The 6681-nt window shown below is 39.5% G+C and overlaps 1 pseudogene; it reads left to right on the top strand.

The window, feature by feature from the left end:
• Positions 1–4359: 4359 nt before the first annotated feature.
• Positions 4360–4623, top strand: LOC105872649 (acyl-CoA-binding protein pseudogene; annotated as a pseudogene).
• The last annotated feature ends 2058 nt before the right edge of the window (positions 4624–6681 follow it).

The following is a 6681-nucleotide window of genomic DNA, read 5'->3' as shown; positions in this document are numbered from 1 at the left end:
AATACAAGACATGATAGCTAATTTTGTGAGTCAACTTCACTGAGCCACAGGGGAACCCAGATACTTGTTGAAACATTATTATGTGTGCTTCTGTGAGGATGTTTTTGGATGAGATTAACATTTAAATCAGTAGACCAGAGTAAACAAATTGTCCTCCCTGGTGTGAGTGGGCCTTATCAGATCAGCCAAGGCCTAAATAGAACAAAAAGTCTGACCGGCCCCTGGGTAAGAGAAGTTTCCTGCCTGACTGCCTTCAAACTGGGACACTGGCTTTTTTTCTACCTTCAGACTCAAACTGAAACATCAGATCTTTCTGTGTCTTGAGCCTACTGGCCTTAGGACAGGAGCTGCACCAGTGGCCCTATGGATCTCAGGCCTTCAGACTCAGACTGGAAGTTAAACCATTGGCCCTCCTGGGGCTCCAGCTCACCAACTCACCCTGAAGATCTCAGGACTTGCCAGACTCCATAATTGCATGAACCAATTCAAATCAATCAATCCTATGGTTCTATTTCTCTGGAGAACCTAATACACAAGGATGTATAGATGTCATTGCAATGTCTTTTAAACTTTTCTATATGTTTCAAAATACCCAATTTAAAAATTGCAAAAAATGGTCCAAAGTCAGCCAGTATCAGAAGACAGTTAAGAAGGTTCACTAGATTTCCTCCCACCCTTGTGCTCAACCTCCCTCCCGCCCTTCTTCAGTAAATCTACTTTATTAATATGAACTTTTAAGCACACAATAGACACTATAGTTAAACATAAATGAAAAATCTACCCTCTTTTTTGTGCAGATTTATGCTCTATAAACATTAAGGTTTGGCCTTAACCTTTGTTCTGTAAATGTTTCAGAATTTTTTCTACTGCCACATTGCAAGATAAATGTCAGTTTAAATGCAGGCTTTTCTGTAAAACTCAACAGCTTCACAGATGGCCTCTAATTCATAGTCATAAAAGAAGGGTTACATTTTTTTGGTTGAAAATAATTTCAAGAAGCTCTTCTTCAGTTCCCACCAGAACATAATGCCACTCTTGATGCTGCATGAGGTCAGATGAATAAACACAGGCACCATCCTTCACAAGTTATCAACCAAACTGAGAAAATTATATAAAAGCAAGGTTTTACATAGTATTAATACAACCACTTTTTCCCCCCAGAAATCTCAATAATTATACATGGTCAAATAGCTGTTTTGCCCTAGTTTTCTTTCTCTGATGTGACTTGAATAATCCTACACAGAAAGTACACAGGTTAGCCAGAAGCAAATGATGAAGATATACTTCACATTTATTTTCTGAAAAACATACCTTAAGAAAACCTGTAATCATTGACATTATGTATGTATGTAGTATGTATGTATGTGTTTTGAAACAGGGTCTCACTCTGTCACCTGAGCTAGAGTGCAGTGGTATCATCGTAGCTCACTGTAGCCTCAAACTCCTGGGCTCAAGTGATCCTCCTGCCTCAGCCTCCTGAGCAGCTGGGACTACAAGTGTGCACCACCATGCCCGGCTAATTTTTCTAATTTTTGTGGAAATGGGGTGTCACTCTTGCTCAGGCTGGTCTTGAGCTCCTGGCCTCAAGTGATCCTCCTGCCTCAGATCCCAAAGTGACATTATTTTTTAAGGTTTAAGGACATCTGTGCATTAGAATCACCCAGGGAGCTTAAAAAATATGGGTCCCTGAGTTCCTATCCCACCCATTCCAGAGAGTCCAGTTTGGTCTGGGGTGTGGTCCCAGCATTAGAATTTTTAAGTTTCTCTGTTGATTCTAATGTGCAACAAGAGTTTAAGAATTATTATAGTAGAGGCTCAATACATATTAATTGAGTGAATGAATGAATCCTTTACATATACTTAGATTACATTCAGAAGCTACTTTGCACAGTTTAGCGTGAATCAACTTGGAAAGTACGAAGCAATGGTACTCTATGATCTAAGTTGCTCATGCCATATCAAAATACTTAAATTTGGGAAAAAATAGGGTCAAAGATGAAGAAAGGTCTCAAAATGTTTTCAAATCAGGAATAGCCATGGCAACAGGGAACATTGAGTCTGAACATTGACCTGAGAACTTGAGAACTGCCTTCACGTATCTCAAGGGCAGAACTGGGGTCACAGATTACTGCCAAAGTAAGCTAGATTTTGGCATAAGACTTTCCTGAAAAGCAATGTTGTCTGTCAATAGACTGACTTACCTTGAAAATGTCACTATAGGAATTCAGACATTGGCTTTTCAACCTCTAAGCTAGGTTGCTACAGAGAAAAAAATCCCTGCAAGAGATGCTATATTAAGCATATATGTTCTTTTTTGGCCATCCAATATCCCTTTTCCTAGTAGCAGCCTCCTAATTTTCTCTAAATGCTCACTTTTCTCCAACTATCAGGCAGTGATGGTGGAACCAACTTCCAGTCTAGCTCAAGAAGAATGTTGGTCACTCCCAAACAACTGGAAAATTGAGGTCTCCCTTATACAGTGCCTGGTTCAAGAATGAGCTAGTGAGCCAACTTCAGAGCCAATGAGATTAAACTCTGGGATTTTTGCTTAAAATTTGAAGACTGTTTCTTTTACCAGATTTAAAGTTGTGAGAATGTTATACAGAAACTATATGAACTCAGGATAATGAAGAGAAGGGAATTTCAAAATGATCTTATTAATAGCCTTGGAGAGATTAAATATATCTATGAAACAAGAGGATTATGCTACAGAAAAAAATATTCAGATATAAAGAAAGTTCTTGGAAATTAAAAAATGTGATGTTCGTAATGAAAAATCATTTGTGAAGTTGAAAGTTAAATTTGAAAGAATCTTACCAAAAGTAAAACAAAACACATAGATGAATAATAAGAGAGATCACACACACACACCCATATATAATTAATCCAAGAAGACTAATGTGCTAACAGTAGGAGACTCATAAATATAGAATAGAAAAAGTGGAAGCAAGTAAATTATCAAAGAAATAAGACAAGAAAAATGCCTGGGATTGAAAAATAAGAATATTTATAGTAAAAAGTCGTACCACTGAAAAGAAAGCAAAAATAAATTTAAAAGACACATCATCATTGTCTCTAAAGATAAATTCTTATTATCACAGGGCTTGGAAGAAAGTAAAAAATCAAAACATAGCAGTAGAGAAGGGTCTTGCCCAGCCTCTAACATGCAAATGCAAGCAATGTTCTGTCTTCATAATGCATATTACTCTGCACCATTAGAAGCATAAAAAAATCATTAAAATGTTAAAAGATATTGCCATTTTAAGGAATTCTCTAGTGGCTTCTTTCATATATATGACAACCAAAATTCCCTGGTTTATACAGGCCTAGAAGACAAAATAGGTGACTAGGAGAGGGAACTGGGAAAACAGCCTCCCTTATAATTCTGCCTAGTGGATGGCAAAGGCCAATTGTCTTAGTCTGTTTTCTCCTGCTATAACAGAATATTTGAAACTGGGTAATTTATAAAAAACAGATATTTATTTCTCACAGTTCTGGAGGCTGGAAAGTCCTAGATCAAGGCATCAGCATTTGGTCTGGTGAGGGCCTTCTTGCTGTGTTCTCATGTGGCAGAAGGACAAGCTCACTGACAAGCCCTCTTTTATAAAGGTTTAATCCTATCAACAAGGAAGGAGCCCTCGTGACCTAATCACCTCTTAAAGGTCCCACCTCTTAACACCATCACATTGGCAATATCTGAATTTTGGAGGGGACACATTCAAACCATAGCACCAACTGGCTACTATATAATCCTGGAATACTACATAAGACTAGTAAATTTTTCAAGATGATTTCCTAAAGCTCCAAGATTCCCTTGATAACATACAAAATTTTACCAATGCATTAAAAACATCTGCAAAATGGCTAACCATAACAATTGTAAAATTAAAATAAGTTTTGATAGTACATTTCTATTGATGATGCTTTTATTCACTCAAAAGTGTTCTTAACATTGTTACATCAGTTCTGCAATTAAAAAATTAAGTTCCAGGCTAGCAAGGTGGCTCATGCCTATAATCCTAGTACTTTGGGAGGCCAAGGTAGGAAGATCACTTAAGGCCAGGAGTTCAAGACCAGCCTGAACAATATAACAAGACCCCCCCCTACAAAATATAGAAAAGTTAGCCAGACTTAGTGGCAGGCACCTGCAGTCCCAGCTACTCATGAGGCTGAGGCAGGATTGCTTGAATTCAGGAATTTGAGGTTGCAGTGAAGCTATGACCTCACCACTGCATTCTAGCCCACGCAAAGAAGTGAGACTGTGTGCAAAAAAAAAATAATAATAATTAACTTCCAATAGCTTCCTGCCCCTCACCTTCTCAGTGGGCTTCTGGGAATCTTTGCATCCTCCCCACTGGTATGTCTCAAAATGAGTTTGACAAAGATGCTGAGAATTTAAAGTGCCTCAAGACCAAGCCGGCAGATGATGAGATGCTGTTCATCTACAGCTGCTACAAACACATGACTGCAGATGACATAAATACAGAATGACCCAGGGTTTTGGACCCCAAAGGCAAAGCCAAGTGGAGTGCCTGGAATGAGCTGAAAGGGACTGCCAAGGAAGGTGCCATTGAAGCTTACAGCAACACAGTAGAAGAACTAAAGAAAAAGTATGGAATATAAGAGATCGGATTGGATTGCCAACCATGCATTTAACCTGAATTGATGCTATGTTTATGTTTTTGCTAATACTGTGGATGATGTGAAATAGTGAAAACCAGTTAATCCAGTTCCTCAAGGCTGTTCAGGATACAGCTCTAACATTTTAAGGACTAACATATTTACTGACTTTCCCTGAGTAGTTTTTATCAGAGATCAATTAAAAGTATATTTGTTACTTTAAAACAAAAATTAAATTTCTTTCTTTTTCTTTTAAAATAATTGGCCTCAAGTACAAAATGGTAACTTGAATTTATTTTGTTTACTCTCATGACATGTTCCAAGATGATTTTGTGAAGACCTAAGTGTTCCATTTAGTATTGGAAAGAAGTAAAATGTTAAGGGATGTTTAAGCTCTGTAAAGTTGAATAGAATAGCAGTTGAATGACAAGATATAATTACAGATCACTAAGGATATGGTACAAAGTGTACCCAATCCCACCTCTTCATACTTAGCTGAGAACAGAGTGCTTTGGTGAGATACGAGATTAATAAAATATCCAAAGAAATAATAATTCTGGAAGAACCAAATCTTCCTGGTTAGAACGATCAGAGGTGTAAGAATTATTACTAAAATCTAATAAAATCTCTACGAATTATAATGGACTAGAATCTGTACTACTCATGTGTCATTTAATTGAAATCTGCCGTTTATTTTTACTTTGTCATTTCCCAGGAATATTTGCTTAAATACTCCAACTAAACACATAAGTCTTCTATGAGCAAATACCATATCTTATATATCTCTCTCACTTAGGTTAAGTTTCCCTTAAAGCAGAAGCGAAACCAAGTCTGGGGACAGGTAGTTTGTTTGCAATGCAACCCTAGGAAGCAGGAATTAGGAAGCAGCGAGAGTGAAACAGGAGAGGAGAAGAAAGCCTTTGAAGGCTGCGTTCTCAGCTTGCTGGTGCAGGTCACGGGCCTGTCTGAAATCAGAGGTGGTGCACAGGGATGTGACATGAGGCACCGACAGCATCTGTTACACTCACAGACCTCAAAGCTCGCCCTACGCTCAAACGATTCTCAGTGAAATCTTTCTGAGTCGTGTAGTCCACCCCAGTGGCACCCCAAGGCTTCCTGCTCCCATGAGGGACAGCATCAAAGATCACCTGAGGAGGATTTGCACTCTTCCTTTCACACCTGCCTTCCAGGACCTCATTTCATTTTGTCAGGTCCATGTGTCCTTGTAGCAAGGACTAGAAGCCTTCTCATGCTAGCTGAAGCTAAGGGGCATCATGAGGTTGTGGGTAACTCGGGAATCCCAAAACGAGCCCGGAGCTGCGTCTGGATTCGGAAACCCGAAGGCGGCCCATTCTCCGAATGCTGCTGCTGCTTCTCCACAAGTTTGACGGTGAGCTGTCATGCTGAGGATTTTAGGGATGAGAAATGGACAGAGGAGCCTGAGTCACTGTTTATAGTGTGAACTAAAATCCTCAACCCCTACCGGCTGACTGAATGGACCCCCTCGTGGCCAGAGGAATATTCAAGGGCAAAGTTGCCTGCCAGGAGGAGAGAGGTCAGACAGGCCTTATCATGCCCCCCTCCCTTCTTGGAGACTTCCTTTGTAACCCATTAACAGGCCTAAGGGTATGCAAGACAAACCTGCAGGCCTTCTATTTGCAACAAATGGTGGCTTACCTCTGGTAAACAGTTTATGTTAAAACATTCCACCTCTTTAGACAAAGCTTCATGTCTTTAGCCAATTACAATCTAAAGAATCTTTAAACCCACCTATAACCTGTAAGCCCCCGCTTCGAGATGGCCCTCCTTTTTGGGCCAAACCAATGTATACCTCCCACACATTGATTGATGGCTTTACCCATAACCCTTGTCTCTAAAATGTATAAAAACCAAACTGTAACCCAGCCACAGCGAGTCCACTTGCCCAAGGCCTCTTGGCAGTGGCTCCGGGTCATGGTCCTCAAATTTGGCTCAGAATAAATCTCTTTAAAATTATTTCACAGAGTTTGGATTTTTTTTCCGTTAACAATAGTTACCCCAGAGGGCCAGTTGCATCTTGTC

This window comes from Microcebus murinus, chromosome 11 (genome assembly GCF_040939455.1).
Source record: "Microcebus murinus isolate Inina chromosome 11, M.murinus_Inina_mat1.0, whole genome shotgun sequence".
NCBI classification, from domain to species: Eukaryota; Metazoa; Chordata; class Mammalia; order Primates; family Cheirogaleidae; genus Microcebus; species Microcebus murinus.
The sequence above is the reverse complement of the archived record's forward strand: the minus strand, read 5'-3'. Positions and strand labels throughout refer to the sequence as shown.